The sequence below is a fragment of the Drosophila bipectinata genome, chromosome XL, assembly GCF_030179905.1.
Source record: "Drosophila bipectinata strain 14024-0381.07 chromosome XL, DbipHiC1v2, whole genome shotgun sequence".
Classification (NCBI taxonomy): Eukaryota; Metazoa; Arthropoda; class Insecta; order Diptera; family Drosophilidae; genus Drosophila; species Drosophila bipectinata.
Window position 1 is genome coordinate 23,598,559 of NC_091734.1, and position 17,906 is coordinate 23,616,464.

Consider the following 17,906-nt stretch of genomic DNA (forward strand, 5'->3'; position numbering starts at 1 on the left):
TTCCCCAACTTGTTTCTTGTCTGAATTTAGCCGTTGAGGGGTACCTCCATGGGCTGAACTTTATTCTGGTCTAAAGGTTCAGGACCCCTGCGCTTTGGCCAGGGATTGTCCTCTTAAGGTTTACTTTGGTTTTGCTTAGGAACGAAGTGCGGATTTTTATCCTCACCTCTCCATAGCTTTCCCTGACCCTTATTATTGCGCCTATTGCCCTCATTGAAATGGGACTTGTCTTCTATAGCTTTCGCGTAGGATGCCGCGAACGCACTTCTTTCAATGCTGTTCTCGGCCTCTCGCGCTAACGCTAGTGCAGACGGAAGGTCTTTGGGTTGTGCTGGCAGCACGAGTGATTTGAGTGGTCTTTTAAGCTATTTTTTTAAGTCATTTTGTGGGAATTATAGCAAAGATTGGGCTTTAATATAAGGGCGAATGTGGCAGGTGGAATGCCTACCTAATGTTGTCCTTATGGACCATCCTCCCCTAATGAGAACAGATGTTACCAGATCTGCTTCTACACGCTCTTCTGAATAAAGCGGTGTCAATTTGTTCCCTACTCTTTTGTTGTTGCGAAGGTGGTCTCTTTCACCGACTTCGAAGTCCCGGTTTTGCTTCGAAGGATTAACCCGGTCTAGGCTGGATTGTTTTGCTTTGTCAACTTTGGCTTATATTGCCAGCTTCATCTCATCGCTGCTGGCGTGGATGACCTCTACCGGCCTAGACTCTGTGACCGAATGTAGCGACCTAGTTTCACAGTATCCTCAATTTTTTTTTTATCAATTTTGAGGCATCTGGCAATTTCCGCCAGGGTACTGTGAAATCTCTCAACTTGATTATTGGAGCTACTGTGTAGCGGTGGGGCATTGACAACTTCGATGCTGTATTGGTTTTTCAGCGATGATGGGATTGTCTCCGAGTTAAAGGAGGCCTCATTGTCGCAGTATATGGTCTTGGTGTTAGGGTAAAAATGTACTAATTGAAAATTTACTATTATTGCCCTAGAAATCAAGGGTTGTACGATCCCTGCAGAACTGGAGGTGTCGATTGGCCATGGGTAAGTGCTTACCTCGCCGATCACTACATGGGTACTTACTAAAGTGACCCTATAGTAAACGACGGTCGAACCACCTAGTCGACTCGAGTTTGCGATTGATCCTAGGTAAGTGCTTACCTCGTCGATCACTACATGGGTACTTACTAAAGTGACCCTATAGTAAACGAACGTCGAACCACGTAGTCGATTCGATTTAGCGATTAGCCCTGGGTAAGTGCTTACCTCGTCGATAACTACATGGGTACTTACTAGATTAACCTTATAGTAATCGAACGTCGAACCACCCAGTTAATAAATATATGCGCATTAGCGCATAAGTACAAAATAACAGCAAGCACCTCTTTTTTTTTGTTATTTTGTGGAAAGAGCATACACAAGATTAAAGACAAAACTTCGATTATGCTTTACATCGCTGTTTGTTTACGCGTCTTCGGTGTACTGCTTACAAAAAAAATTGTCCAGAAAGAACAGTTTCTGTTACCAGCAGACCACCACTACTTACAAAGTGGCGTCTAGCCATGCGTTTTTTAATTTCCATTTTTGTATGAAATGTCCGCAAATAGGGTCAATCGCCACCGCCTCGATTACCCACGAACTAGTAAAAAAGTGCATCATATTAGGGTCTTTAAAGAAACTACTTACATTAGACCCCATGGAACGGCCGGTAAAATAAGTGCTTACATGGGACCCCCTGGAACGGCCGGTAAAATAAGTGCTTACATCGGACCCCATGAAGTGGTCGGTGAAGTAAGTACTTACATTGGACCCCATGGAGGGGCCTGCCATTATAAATTAAAAAACATGTAAAATTGCAATTTCAGTTTTTATTTAGTTAAAATTTTTTTTTTATAACGGGTTTGGTTTTTTCATTACTTTTAGGCTGCTTGAGTTTTTAAAATCTCTTTTTTTGGAGCTGCAGGGCTTTTCTCGATTGTTCCTCAGCTGGGCCAATACCACCGACTGCAGTTATTGAATCTATAAATAAAAAGGATTAAACAAGTTTTAATAGATTGAAGTGTATAATGATTATTAAACAATTATCTTTTAAAATACTCACCGATCATAACGCCAAAGAAATTTTTTTCTTTTGTTAGGGCACTTTTCCCCTGAACGCCATCCACATTACACACCAAGACCACTTCATTGGCTAAAATATATTTATACATAAAATATACATAAACATATTTTATATTACAAACATATATTATTTTTTAAGTCACTCACCTAATAATCGATTGATCCGCTTTGTACTTCTTAACTCAAATGCTTGCAAAAATTTCGACAGCCAGCAAACACAGCTGCGTTTAAGCGAAAGAGTAGCACAAAATAAAACAAACTGTTCTTTCTGGACAATTGTTTTTGTAAGCAGTGCACCGAAGACGCGCACAAACAAACAGCGATGTAAAGCATAATCGAAGTTTTGTCTTTAATCTTGTGTATGCTCTTTCCACAAAATAACAAAACCAAAAGCGATGCTTGCCGTTATTTTGTACTTATGCGCTAATGCGCATATATTTATTAACTGGGTGGTTTGACGTTCGATTACTATAAGGTTAATCTAGTAAGTACCCATGTAGTTATCGACGAGGTAAGCACTTACCCAGGGCTAATCGCTAAATCGAATCGACTACGTGGTTCGACGTTCGTTTACTATAGGGTCACTTTCGTAAGTACCCATGTAGTGATCGGCGAGGTAAGCAATCGGCAATGGCCAATCGACACCTCCAATTCTGCAGGGTTATTTCACCAGCAACGAACTAGTGCTCAGAACTGCAGGGATAGCGAATTTGGAAAATTTATCAATGCAAGTTAAGAAAATTTTTTTGTCGGTCGAAAAAATGTCGATATACTACATTTCCCAAACGTTTGATGGGATAGGCGTAGTTCCCAATTCGTGTTTCTTGGGATGGCGGTCGTATTTGGCTTTATTGCAGACCTTGCAATTTGCGACCACTTCGCTAGCTAATTTTGACATGTTCGGGAAGTAATAATCCCGGAGAATTTGTTTTGCGTTCTCCTGGGCAGCCCTATGGGCGCGATTGTGTTCGGTGTTAGTGATTTCCAACTGTTCATTAGCGTTGGTTATGTCACTGACGAAGGATTTACAATGCCAGAACTTGGTCGCAGGAAATTCCTGCCTCAAGGCATGTTGGGTGCGAGCCAGGGTAGGGAAATCACAGTGAATTGCGTTCACAACGTTGGCGTTGATGATCTCTTTAACGGATTCAAAAAGCAAGTCCTTGTTATTGAAATTGCTGATATGGCGAGTTTTATTTCCGAAGACTATGAAATCTCGCCGTAGCGGTTGGCCCTCTTCTTCCAAAATAATTTGGTTTCTAAAGCAGTTAAGAGGTTTGTCTGTAATCTCTATGGTGTATGAGAGCGAAAGCTCACTATGCACCGTGGCCGCGTCAGACTGGGCCTCAGCCTATAAGTTATTCAGGCGTTGCCTCGATAGCGCGTCAGCTACGAGGTTTTGTTTTCCGGGTGTGTAAAACACTTTCCCGTTGTTTTCATCAATGAATGCTTTCCATCGCTTGATCTAAGCATTGGTGTTTTTGTCGGATACCGCATATGTGAGAGGCTGGTGGTCTGCGAAGATCCGTACCTCATTGTTACCGTACAGGTAATTTTGGAGTTTGCCTATTGCCCAGACTATCGGCATTAATTCTCTTTCGTTGGTGGCGTAGTTCAGCTCGTAGTCTTTTAGCCTGCGTGAAATCATGGTAATAGGTATTTTATTCTGGGATAGTACCGCGCCTATTCCACTCGCTGAGGCGTCGGTGGTTAAGTCAAACGGTGATTTAAAATCAGGGTATGTCAATATGACATCTTCGGATGCCAAAATGTTACGAAGGTGATCGAATGCATTTCGCTGGGTTTCATTAAACCTGACAGCTACTTTTTTCGACATATTCTTGCTGACCGTCCCGTTTTCCCCTTTGAGGATGGCGGTCAGAGGTCTAGCAATAGATGCAACGTTTTTTACAAAGCTTCTGTAATAGCTCGCCAGGTCTAGAAAGGACCTGAGGCTAAACAGATTTTTTGGTTCCGGGACCTCTTTTTTTGCCCTAACTTTTCTGGGTCTGTTTTTGTTCCTCCTCTGGTGACAATGAACCCTAGGAACTCAACGCTCTCTTTAAACAACTTTGTTTTTTCCCGTGCCACCCTCATTGTGGCATCGAGTAGGCGCTTAAGCACCGTGTCAATATGCTTGACATGTTCCGTTTCATTTTCGGAAAAGATAATAACGTCGTCAACGTAGACGTAGAATATTTTGCCGATTTCTTTCCGCAGCACATCGTCGATGGCTCTTTGGAAAATACTCCCTGCGTTTTATAGGCCGAAGGGTAGTCGGCAGAATTCGTACTTGGAGTAGACAGGTTCGTCACTCGTAGTTCGAATAGTAGCGATGACCCATGTGTTGAAGGTGGGTGCCTCTTTAGAGGTCGAAAACATCTTAATTCTTTTCAGAATAATTTTTTTGAATTCGGCTTTAGCCGAAGCTGTGTCTGTAATTAACGATTACTCCGAAGCTGTAATTAACGATCTTGGAGTAATTTTTGACAATAAGTTGTCCTTCAACGACCACGTATTACTAACGGTCAATAAAGCCAGAGGCGTGCTTGCTTTTATCAAACGTTGGTCTAAAGAATTTGATGATCCTTTCACAACTAAAACTCTATACGTATCGTTGGTTCGTCCTATCTTGGAATACTGTTATAGCGTTTGGAGTCCGCAATACCTTGTTCACCAAAGGAGGATTGAATCAGTCCAAAAGCAGTTTCTGTTATTTGCATTAAAAAGCTTAAACTGGGATACTGCCGCTTGCCTTCCTTCATATCATTCCCGGTAAAAACTATTAAAACTATTAAACTTACCTCCTTTAAAAGAGCGCCGTACTTGTGCTGGGGTTATGCTACTTCATGTGCTTATTCTTGGACAGGTTGACTCACAAGTACTTCTTAAAAAATTAATGTTCTCTGTTCCTAATAGAGTAACTAGATCCTTCCGACCCTTTGGTTACCAACTTCTAGGTCCAATTTTGCTGAACACGATCCATTTCGCGTTATTTGTAAAAATTATATTTCATTGTCCCATTTATTATCCCCTGAACTATCCCTAGATGTAATTAAATCCAAAATGATGGAATATCTTTTATGCCTTCTGGAAATCTATGAACAAGAGGTATAGCGGCGAGCGCCATTCCACAGTTTGCTCGGTTATTGCGCGTTGTGTGTTTGCCTGGTCTACGCAGCTCCTGTGTGGTCTGAATCCTCCTTGTTCATCTCGTAGTGTTGGCTCGATCTTTTTCTGAAGACGTTCGTTCAGTAGAGTGGCTAGTACCTTGTAACTTGTTTTCAAAAGGGTAATGCCTCGCCAGTTGTTGCAGTCACTGAGGTCTCCTTTCTTCGGTAGCTTGATGATGGTTCCTTTTTTCCAGGATGTTGGGATCCGCTCACTTTCCCATATATTATTGAAATGTGAATGCAGTGTTTCGGCCATTATGCCGTCATCTCCAGCCGCTTTGTTGTGTTTTAATTTCCTGATAGCATCCTTTATTTTTCTAATTGATGGTGCCGTGGGTGATATTATGAAGTTATTGCTCGGTACAATACTACTGAAGTTTTCTTGCGTGCTGCTCGGTTGTTCTGTGCAGCTGATCCTCAGTACACTGCATGTTTGTTCCCATGAGTGATTCTCCGGTTGTGATGTCATCTGTTCACGCAACGTTGTGGTCATTCTGGTGGATAGGTTGGAGTCACTCAGCCATTGTACGTTAAGAGGAGGTGGTCTTCTTGTGGTCCTGTTGACAGTGTTGCTATTTCGTCTGAGCTTGATTAAAAGCTCTCCGATTATCAGCTCGTGGTCACTGTCGATAGACGCACTTCTCCTATTCCTAACATCCATTATCGAGCGTCTCCATTTTCTACTTATGCAGATGTGGTCGATTTGGTTGCGAGTATGTCCATTCGGAGAGGTCCATGTGTATCTATGGATTTCCTTGTGGGGGAATACAGTGCCACCAATAACCAGTTGGAAAGTCTGGCATAAGTCGATCAGCCTGTCACCATTATTGCTGCGTGTGCCAACACCATGTCGGCCCTTGATTGTTTCCAATCCGTTGTTGGTGGGGCCGATTTTCGCATTGAAGTCTCCCATAAGAATTTTTATGTCACCTCTTTCGATCCTAGTGAGTGAGGAAGTTGTAGAAGTCGTCTTTGATGTCATCGCTGGCGTCTTCTGTTCGGGCATAGCACTGCACGATGGTGATGTGTCTAGCATTGCATCGGAATCTGGCAATGATGATTCTGTCGGATACTGGACTCCAGGAAATTAGTGCCTGTTTGTACTGTTTGTACATTGGTCCCGCTGTGCATCACTAAATTGCCGCTTGATGTTGTTGTTGTCCCGTTACCTCTCCATCTCATCTCACTGATGCCTGCGATTGCGATCTGCATTTTCTCCATTTCTCCTTCAAACTGCGCCAGTCTGGTTGGTTCCATTAAAGTCCTCACGTATGAGGACTGGTCGCGAATATGATATGCGAATGGTCGTCAACGGGTTGGGGGGGTGGTTGGTTTCTTTTCTTGTATTAGTTTCGTAAATCAATTGTTTTTTCAGTCGATCAGGTGATTAGCCAGGTGCAACCAGGTGCAACCAATCCATTTAGACCCCATTTATAGAGTTTTCTACCTTGTTAGTCCCAAAAATGGAGGTGTTCAAGCATAGAGTTGCAGAAATTAAGCAAACGTTCCCGAAATCAATGTTATAAAAATAGTTATCGATCTCGAGGAAACTATTGAACGAGTTCTGCGAACTTGACTGTGCGTTTAGCATCACTATAGAAGAGCAAAGAAGAGCAAGAAAAGACAAAAGGGTAAAACTACCCTAAATGTTTATATGCAGCTCAGCCAATTCGTCAATTAAGCAGATTCCTCAATGAGTCAGAAAATTATATAGAATCTGCAGGAAATCTGCATGAACATTTTGGCGATCGTGACAGGACCCAGACGATGGCGACCTAGGCGAATACTTCTAAAAAACATGTGAGATAAGTGAAATCTGTCGTTAAAGGTCAGCAATCAGCCATTGAAGTAGCGGAATTTTTCCGTTCGTCTTCACAAAGTGAGCCAACGATAAAGACACGTCTGCCAATAACTCTAGGTACATCTTCACCATGAGTAAGGAAACAGGAGCCGCAGCTCTTGAGGAGAAACTGCATCTATAATGCTAAAAAATGGAACCAACCATTGATAATTTGAGTTCAAGACTAGACACGGAATCAGAATGAAGTAAACTGAGTCTAGAGCAGGGGTGCCCAAGCTCAGCTATACGGCACACTATGCTATACGGCAATTCGACCAGTTTTTGTGCCAAAAACCCATTTTCTGAAAGTCCAAAAATTAAAAAAAGTTGTAGTGCAACGTATTCCAAATTCACCAATCTTCAGTGGTGCAAGCCAGAAATTTTGATAGAGGGCGCCACAACAAAAGAATCAGCCGACAAACACAGCTATTGCATTCCATCCATCCACGAAGCGTATTGATGTTGTAGAGTATTAAATTCTTGTTCGAATGAATGTATTTTAAAATACCGTTTTTTTCGAATTTTGCGAGAAATTTTCATTTTTATGATATAATCTTAACTTGGCAAACACAGATTTTTTTGCGAAGTGGTTTGAAGCAAAGGGAAAAGTTGCAAAGGAGAATGCTGTCTTTCATTTTATTAAAGATTTCATCTGAGGAGTGAATTTTGAAGAGTACAGCGATATCGTAGACCATGCGAGTAAAAAAATTTGCTACCGCGTGACGCAAATGTGGAAGAGGTGCTCTTCTAATGGAAGAGGTGCTAATTTAAATCAGTTTCACCGGCATCATGTAGTTTAGCTGAATTCAAAAATTGTTATAAATTTTCCGACAACCAAGAAGTCAGGCCAACCCTGCCTTTTCATGCGAAGGGCAATATATCTTGCAGAAGGCAAGTTGCAGAGTCTTCGCCAGTGAATTTGGATAAAAGAATACAGCGACAGAAAAATCCCGATGACACCACTGCGGGTGAGGATGAAAGCTCTTTAAATATTGTGCATTTTGAACATGAATATAATATATAATTGGAGAAGGAAGAGCTGGATTTTTTCTAAGAGGTTTGTAGGGAAAATATATGTCTTCTATAAATTATTTATTGTCTTTCATTACAGGTGCACACGATGCTTCAGATGGACTTTCTTCTTAAAACTGCAATACATTGTTAAAGGCGTGCCCCGCCCACTATTTGCTATGAAATACAACAAAGTACTGTCACAGAACTAGTTAATTAGTACTCTTAAAATATGCAGAAATTTAAATTACCTAACAAAAAAAGGGTGCCACGCCCTCTATTTTTCTATTGGTAAAAGATATTGGTCAATATACGCCCATGCAAAAAACAGAAGTCAAATATCTTGCTCCGATATAGAGTTATTAATTTATGTCACAAAAACTGGTCGAATTCCCCATAGTGCGACAGAGCAAACTCCAATACCAATGCAAAAAATCACCAATACATTGAAGCGAGAAATTTATTGTAAGTCATGTCGGTACACTGTTAAAAATTATAGTACCATTTTCAATGGATAAAAATTAATAAAAAAAAATATTAATTAAATTAAAATTAAAAACTGTAATAAAATTATAAATAAAAGAAATTGTATGTCAATGTGTTAATGTCAACCATTCTGTCTGAGATCTCAACCAAAAGTGATTTTTTGCAGGGAAAAGTTTTTGGCAATACAAAAACGAAGTGCCTTCGTATTAGTACGAATAACTGAGAGACTATTTTTGCCTAACTCGGCAACGAAGGCAACGAACGAAGAGAGTGGGAAAAAACTTAAAATTATTTTTTTTGAATAATAACATCTAGTGCATTACATCAGTCAATGTAATAAAATAAAAGGAAATACAATTAAAAGGCCTAAAATGAGGCCTATCTTTGGGAGTGGTTTGCAAGTAGGGAATTGAATGAATCTTAGCGATTCTTTTTGCATGTTATTAGGAAATTATTGGGCAATGAAAATCAGTCAAGTTTTTCGAAAAATATTGTAATTAAGCCCATTTATGAGTCGTGTTTTGGGGGATGAACTATGCGCCGTGCCGTCTCCAGTCTCACGTCTAAAACAAAAAACAGCAACTGGGCATTAAACTTAGAGGTACAGCGCACAACACGAATTATTTCATATGTAAACAAATGGTTTTTCCATGAAAAATATAAAACTGAAAAAATTAAAAAAAAAAACATTTTTTTTTGACTTTGTTCGTAAAAAAAAACATGTTACAACAAATAAATATGAAAAATCCTTTCATTCATGTTGTGGAGAATTTCAATTCAAACATAAAGCAAAAACCACATGCGATTGAAATGAAATCTCTGACCTGTACATTCCACGGCGACTTTGAAAACACGACTTTACAGTAGAAGCGTTTAAAGTTTACCACTCACTAATGTTAACCACTGACACGCACTCACTAAATTGTATATTATATTGAAAATAAGTACCGGACGGCCTTATGCGTTTTAAGGCTACATTAAGACAAAAAAAAAAATTTTGGAAATATATAAATTTTTAATCGTATTTCCCCCCTTAAATAAAAACAAGAAAGCAAACTTCGGGCGGAGCCGAAGTTGATATACCCTTGCAATTAACGCCGGATATATATCGCAAGCATTGGATATAGTTGGCCGATCCTTATGATTACATCATAATAAAACCAATTAATTACAATAAAAAATCTAAAAATAAGTCCCGAGCTTCTTCTTCAAAAATACGAAAGTTGATATATCTACCAAATACCATTTCCGATCGTTCAGTTATAGGGCTGCTATAGGATATAGTCTGACCAAATCTGTACTAAGTTCCAGCTTTCTATCTTCAAAAAAACGAAAGTTGGGTCATTTCCGATCAATCAGTTATATGGCAGCTATAGGATATAGTTGGCCGATCCCAGTCGTTCCGACTTATATACTTTGTGCAAAGGAAAGAAGGGTGTGTGCAGAGTTTCAGGTCGATAGCTTTAAAACTGAGACACTAGTTCGCGTAGAAACAGACATACAGACGGACATGCTCATATCAACTCAGTGGGTAATCCTGATCAAGAATATATATATACTTTATAGGGTCGGAGATGTCTCCTTCACTGCGTTGCACACTTTTGGACAAAATTATAATACCCTGTGCAAGGGTATTACAAGAAAGGAAAGCTAGCTTCGGGCGAAGCCAAAGTTGAAGGAGGGAGGAGTTAACACGCGCAGACAGAATTTAGGAAAAGTGCCAAATTGCACACCGGATCCGGTGGCCCGCACGCGTAACGAAAGAGGTGCTGACTACGCATTCCAAGGGCAACTGTCCGCGGACCGGCTCGGGCACTTGCGCAACATGTGATCGTTGCTGGCCGGATACGGAATGCTGACACTGCAATTGGGCAACTGCGCCGCATCCCAACGAAGACTTCGAAGTACAGCCCGGGTAGTATTTTAGTTCAGTCTTAAGTAGAACTCCGCAGCCTTAGCTCGCGATATATTTTATCTTTGGCAGTACTGGCCCTAACGGGCTCGTGCGAAACAAATGCAGCCTTAGCTCGCGATATATTTTATCTTTGTCAGTAACACTAACCCTAACGGGCTTGTGCGAAGCAAATGATCAATAAATATTATTTGTAAAACCCACACACAAATAATTTATTATTAACTTATACGAGGGCGTATCGTGTTCATGAAAATGGAGGGGGGAGACAAAAAAAAAGAAATAACCAAGACTGCGCAGCTAATACCAAGAATTCTTGTATAACAAAAGAAACATATAAATGCTCTATTAAAAGCACACAATAATATGAATTATTTCCGGTATGAATTTTAATTTTTTTCTAGCAGTTATATTAGCAATTAATACTTTTAGCCTTAGTTAAGAAATTTTTTTCGCAGTTTTCAGTAAGGATGTACAAAAATATTATTTATTTATTTTTAACAAAGGGAAATGCAAACAATGCGCGATACTAAATGTCTCGTGAATAGTGAATTGTCACTATTTATTATATGTTTATATAAAATTAAATAAAAATAAAAAAAATATACAAAATTTAATCTATTTATATTAAACTGTCAATCATTTAATGAGTATTAATTAATTTATGTAAAATGTTAGAATGTCACTGGAAAATGTTCTTACATTACTTCACTGTTGGAAGATTGATCATGTTGAGCTGGAAAATCGCCCAACAGAATTAATGCATACAGGAGCCCATAGAGGCAATTGGGTCGCTTCAGTAACGATGTATGCGAGCTCGTCAAACTGCGCTGTTGCCTTGCCAAGCAGAGACCAGGTGAGGTGTGCGCGGGGATCAGGCTCAGGCCTCCGCTATATAAAACAAAGAAAAATATTCGGATCGGCCGTATCGGATTCGCGAAAATGGAGTAGGGAAACATAAAGATAACCAATACGAAGAAACCAACCAAACTTGGTACTAATACTAATAATTTTTGCATATTAAATCTGGATTAAATCAATGATCATAAGTACATACATAGATGGGACATCTTATAGCGCTGGAAGTATGGATCTGCAACTATGATGGTATCTGGTACGTTTCGGCCGCGGATATCGCACGTTGCGTGCGGCTGGATTGCGCATATTCATTTTCTTTCAGTGAATTGTAATAACCACTCTAATGAGATCATTGGAACAATGCATTCATTCAAATCTATTGATTGTGTCACAAATAAAGATGAAGCCACCAACTATACAATTAAATTTTTAAACTTTTTGAATGTGCCTGGCTTACCACCGCACAATTTCGAAACATAAACCAAGCAAAACTGTGCAACGGTACGCGTTTGGTGGTTTGAAAATTGATGCACAATGTAATTTACGCTACGATAATGATAGGAAAATTCAAAGGTGAGGAAGGTGATTATTCCGAGGATCCCAATAATCCCAACCGATACCCCGTTTGAATTTGAAAGAATTCAATTTCCGATACGTCTTGCATTTGCAATGAACATCAAAAAATCACAAGGCCAATTCTTAAAAGTTTAAATTTATATGGTTAAATGGTTTAAATTTAGAACATTCATGTTTTTCCCATGGTCAATTATACGTGGCAATTATATGTGGCACGGGTCGGAAGACCATCTGTGTTGTTTGTTTTTGCGCCTGATAGTAAAACACAACAAGAAAGGAAAGCTAACTTCGGGCGGACCCGAAGTTGATATACCCTTGCAGTTAAAACCGGATATATATCGCAAGCGTCGGATAAAGTTAGCCGATCCTTATGATAATATCATAATAAAACCAATTAATTAAAATTTCAAACAAAACATCTAACAAGAAAGGAAAGCTAACTTCGGGCGGAGCCAAAGTTGATATACCCTTGCAGTTAAAACCGGATATGTATCGCAAACATCGGATATAGTTGGCATAACGATGAGAATATGATTAATATACCCCCAATTTATTTTAATATAAAATCTAAAAAAAGTCCCAAGCTTCTATCTTCAAAATACCAAAGTTGGTATTTTTACCAAATACCATTTCCGATCGTTCATTTATATGGCAGCTATAAGATATAGTCGGCCGATCCTTAAGAAATTTGGCATGTCGTATTATTTTGCCAAAAGTAGCACTCATGTAAAATTTCTCTCTCTTACTCTTCTCTCTAAAACTCTCTTACTCTAAAAACATCAAAGTTATACCATTTCCGATCAATCAGTTATATGGCAGCTTTAGGATATAGTCGGTCGATCCAGGCCGTTCCGACTTATATACTGCGTGCAAAGGAAAGAAGGGTGTGTGCAAAGTTTCAAGACGATATCTTTGAAACTGAGAGACAAGTTCGCGTAGAAACAGACAGACGGACAGACGGACGGACAGACGGACGGACAGACAGACGGACAGACAGACGGGCAGACAGACGGACGTGCTCATATCAACTCAGGAGGTGATCCTGATCAAGAATATATATATACTTTATAGGGTCGGAGATGTCTCCTTCACTGCGTTGCACACTTATGACCAAAAGTTTATTACCCTCTGCAAGGGTTTAATTACAAAAAACTATTAAAAAATAAAAAAAACTCTACCTAACTATCAAAAAAGAAAGAAGGAAGAAAAATAAGATCAACGACGCCCTTCACGTCTTGGCAGGGGTATCGTTCGGGCTGTCCAGGCCTTGGGAGGAGGATCGGCCGGAGACCAGTCGGGCACTCCATTTCTCGGCAGGGGGATCGTCCTGGCACTCCACGTCTAGACAGGGAGATCGCTCAGGCACTTCTGGCCTCGGTAGAGATATTGGCCAGGCACGAAATAGTCGGATTAATTGGAGACTTACTAGGGTTAAGACTTACTGGTTAAGGTATATTACTGCATAACCATTTTTCAAACAAAACAACATTAGTCAAGTCCGTCGTTTATTCTTGTAAGGTATGTGTCATCCACAAGAAGAAGTTTCAGACGCAACTCATGGGAGAGCTACCTAAGGAACGGACGTCCTTCTCGCGCCCATTCACGTACACCGGTGTGGATTATGCCGGTCCCTTCGAGATAAAAAACTATACGGGGAGGGCCTGTCTCATCACAAAGGGTTATGTGTTGGTGTTTTTGTGCTTCTCCACTAAGGCCATCTATTTAGAGCCTACGTTAGACCTTACGACCGAGAAATTTCTGGCGGCTTTCGCACGGTTCGTGTCCCGGAGAGGATGCCCCCATCAAGTGCAGTCCGACAACGGAAATACCTTTATGGGAGCAGCTGCTCTACTATCCCGCGATTTTCTCCAGAGCCTAAAGGGGACAGCAATTTCGGCTCCGATGGTAGCAGGAGTACATCAAGGAGCTCCATAAGAGAAACAAGTAGCGAGCCCCTACGAGGGACCTCCGCGTTGGGGATATGGTCGTCATCAAGGAAGACAACCTTCCGTCCAATGAGTGGCGTTTAGGCAGGGTTGACGCGGTATATCCCGGCTCCGATGGCCATGTCCGCGTGATCGACATCCGCACAGGGCGAGGGCTCGTAAAGCGGCCCGTTGCTAAGGTCGTGCTTCTTCCGTTGGACGCGTCCGCCTACCCACAGTAATTAACATTTCCTCCGCTCCAATGTTCCTGTCCATTGTGGTGTCCCGTAGCTCTGCCCGTAGTTCGAACCCTCATTTACACCGATTCTGATAGTTTTATTTGTTCCTTCACCATATTTCCGTCAGCCATAGCCAACACGATGTCGCCACGTCCACGCAACACCCAATCGCTGGAGAGCAGATGTACTCGATGTATTCAATCCTACCGTTGCCGAGTCTGCAATGGAATCCACGCCTTGAAGAAGTGTCGGCGCTTCCTACGCCTAAGCGCCGAGAAGCGGCTCCGAGCAGTTCTCGTGAACCGGTATTGCTCGAGCTGCCTGGCCCACGAGCACTCCGACGGATCCTGTCGGCGGGGTGACGGTTGTAAGACGTGTTGTCAGGATCACCATAAGCTGCTGCACCTCGTGGAGAAGCCGCGGGCTCGGCGCAAGGCACGCCAAGAAGAGCACCGGTCACGGAGCGCGGGAGACAGTACACGGAGTGTCTCGTCTGGCGCCCGGCCGTCATTCGCCAACTCCCGGCGCGGTTCGGGTGCTCCTCGGCCTGGTTCCGCCACTTTCCGGCATTTCCAACCCGATTCACGGCCACCGACGTCCCGGCACTCGTCGATACATCCTCGGCATTCTTCCGCCACTCATCGGTTGCCGACCACCGCTGTTCCGTCTCTCGTAGAGGGCCCCCGCAGGACGCGGTCGCTGCGCCCACCCTCTCGTCGCTGCTGCAGCGGAACAGCGTCTACGTGGTGCCGACTGCACTAGTGCGGATAGACACCGGGACCCGGAGCTTCGACACGGGGGCCCTCATCGACCCTTGCACGCCCTCGAGCTGCATCGACGCCTCGCTCGCTGCGTGTTTATGGCTGCCCACTACCAGCGTGGGGGACGAGCAGGTGTGTTCCGCCACCGTGGGGTCAGCGACCGATGATAGCGTTCGGCTGGAGGTCATTTTTAAAATTGAGCCTCATGTGCGAGTTCGTACGCCGTCCCGGGAGCTGAGCGAGGCGGTGCGTGCCCACTTCCGAGGCGTGACACTGGCGGATGAGCGATTCCATCTGCCAGTGACAGTCTCCGTCGTCCTGGGCGCAGATCTTTCCGATCTTTCAGTTATATGGCAGCTATAGGATAAAGTCAGCCGATCCTTATGAAATGGAGTAAGTCGGATTATCTGACCTAAAATATAATCTGTACTAAGTTTCATTTCTATCTTCAAAAACACGAAAGTTGGGTCATTTCCGATCAATCAGTTGTATGGCAGCTTTAGGATATAGTCGGCCGATCCTTATGACATTTGGCATGTCGTAATGTTTTGCAAAAATAGCTTTCATGTTAAATTTGAACTCTCTAACTCTAAAAACACGAAAGTTATACCGATCCCGGTCGTTCCGACTTATATACTGCGTGCAAAGGAAAGAAGGGTGTGTGCAATGTTTCAAGTCGATAGCCTTAAAACTGAGAGACTAGTTCGCGTAGAAACAGACAGACAGACGGACAGACGGACATGCTCATATCAACTCAGGAGGTGATCCTGATCAAGAATATATATACTTCATAGGGTCGGAGATGTCTCCTTCACTGCGTTGCACACTTTTGGACAAAATTATAATACCCTCTGCAAGGGTATAAAAAATGTTTTTCTAAATTTTCTGATATTTTGCATTGGTTCCCATTAAGGGAAATATGCATGTAAAGAAAAGATCAAGTAAAAATGAAACTTGATAGGATCACCGGTTGCCTAAATACATACTACTAACATTTTTCTGCCGCTTTTACGCCGTTTGCCTAATTCCCATTAGGTATTCATTGTTAGTGTAGTCAATAATTTACTAATAAGAAACGGTCAGCCAAATTATGATGACAAACGAGATTTCCCTTTTTTTGTAAAATATGGTGTAAAGTCCTGGTTCTGATCGGGAGCAGTGCTACAGGAAAGGGAGTGGCCAAAGTTGTAGGGGTAAGAGAGAATGAAGATCTAGGAAGAGAGGAGATCTATAACACTTGAGTTCTCCAAGCTAGTAGAACTCAGGTGTTATAGATCTCCTCTTTACCCGCCCTGCCTTGTTGCACCATTATCCTTGGGCAACCAATGTTGAGTTAGCTTGTCTCCGGAAACCCCACGGAATTATTTAGACACGATTCAATATAACTTACTTACTTCTATATATTCAATAGGTATTTTAGTGATTGGTTCATTATTCCTAATATAATAAATTCTAATCCTAATCCAACACTATAATTCAAAATGATTAACCTAAGCTTAACATAAAGCGATTTAGTTTGCAATGTACGTTGATTTGAATTTAGTGAATTAACAAAATTACTCTACTTTACTTTAATGATGTGACTTCACTTCATCCCAAATATTCGTATACATATGTATTAGAGGTCTGCAGGAATTGTGCTGGAAAATTATTTATTAATAAATATTGAAAATATTTTTCATTCTTATAAGTAAAATATGTAACACAAAATATACCACATAATAATGAATATTTCTGAATAAAACAAAGACTTACTTCCACTTTTGAATTATTTTATTATCAGCGTCTAAAAATACAGGCAAATATTTTCATTATATCATTTTCAAGGTTGTGCATTTGAATGTCGTTTTTTAGCTATTCATGCAGACCTCTAATATGTATATCTCGTTTCTATGTTATTCTAATACATATTATTCTGGATTACTTACAGCTCGTCCCTCGTCCCTTCCTCCCTCCCTCCCTTCCGATGCAGCTATTTTACATATACGCATTTTCTAAAGTTTACTTCATAATAATGTATATATATATATATATACATATATATGTCGTATCTTAAATTATGGTAGTCAGTGTAATCAAGAACAATTCTCGTCCCTGCAATTGTTGTTTGTTAGTACACTTTGTTCCTTCTATTCGCCAGATGGTCAGGATAGTTCGATAAGGAAGAGAGATGTGACATGAGGTTAGAGGTTTGAGAGAGAGAGAGATGGGCACTACGATTGTTGCGCGTGTATGCTTGAGCCACTGCGAGAGACAGAGATACAAGTATGTTCGTTGTAGCTTTTCTGGAGGACATTTTCGGTAAGCGAGAATTGCTGGAGCAGTCTCAAGTTGGCAGTGGCACAACTTGATCGCATATTCGCCGTATACAATCCGTTAAAAACATTTGGAAAAACTTAGTAATTCTAGAAATTAAAAAAATTGATTCAAAACTCTTGTTTTTCTTTTTCATGAACTCTGTTACTTTTCTCCAAAACGATCCTCAGTAGCTTTAAGGGGACCCTCCTCGGTTTTTTTTCGGTTTCAAAAAATCGATTTATTTTATTCGAACTATTAACTATTCAAGAATGTTCCCTGAAAATTTGAAGTAAAAATTTCAAAAACTCTTGAAGATATAGCCGATTTATGGTGAAAGCGACAGGCGACGGCGAGAGCCGTCTCAAAATTTTGAACGCGTTTTTCTCGAAACAGTGTTTTTACGACTGGTGCATGAGGTTACTTAAAAACTATTAGTCCAATCGGTTCCAAATTTGACCACGTTATTCTATAGCTCTGGTATGAACTAAAATAAATCAAATCGGTGAAGATCTTCTTTACTTTTCAGCTTGATTTGTGACTAAAAAAAAATTCAATTTTTAAAAACAAATTTCAAAGGTTCGCCATTTTGTTAATTTTTGAGCGAAGTTAATAATCCTAGGGTAGGGCGTGGTTAGTTGTGTATAGAACAAAAAGGAGAGGCATTCGAGAGAGAAGGGGAGAGACGGCGTGTCTCGGTGGCAG

The 17,906-nt window shown here is 41.1% G+C and overlaps 1 protein-coding gene across 6 annotated transcripts in view; it reads left to right on the plus strand.

Moving 5' to 3' along the window:
• LOC108118554 (protein Tob1-like) overlaps positions 1-17,906 on the plus strand; it is a 463,756-nt gene that overhangs the window by 33,179 nt on the left and 412,671 nt on the right. The window lies entirely within an intron of this gene.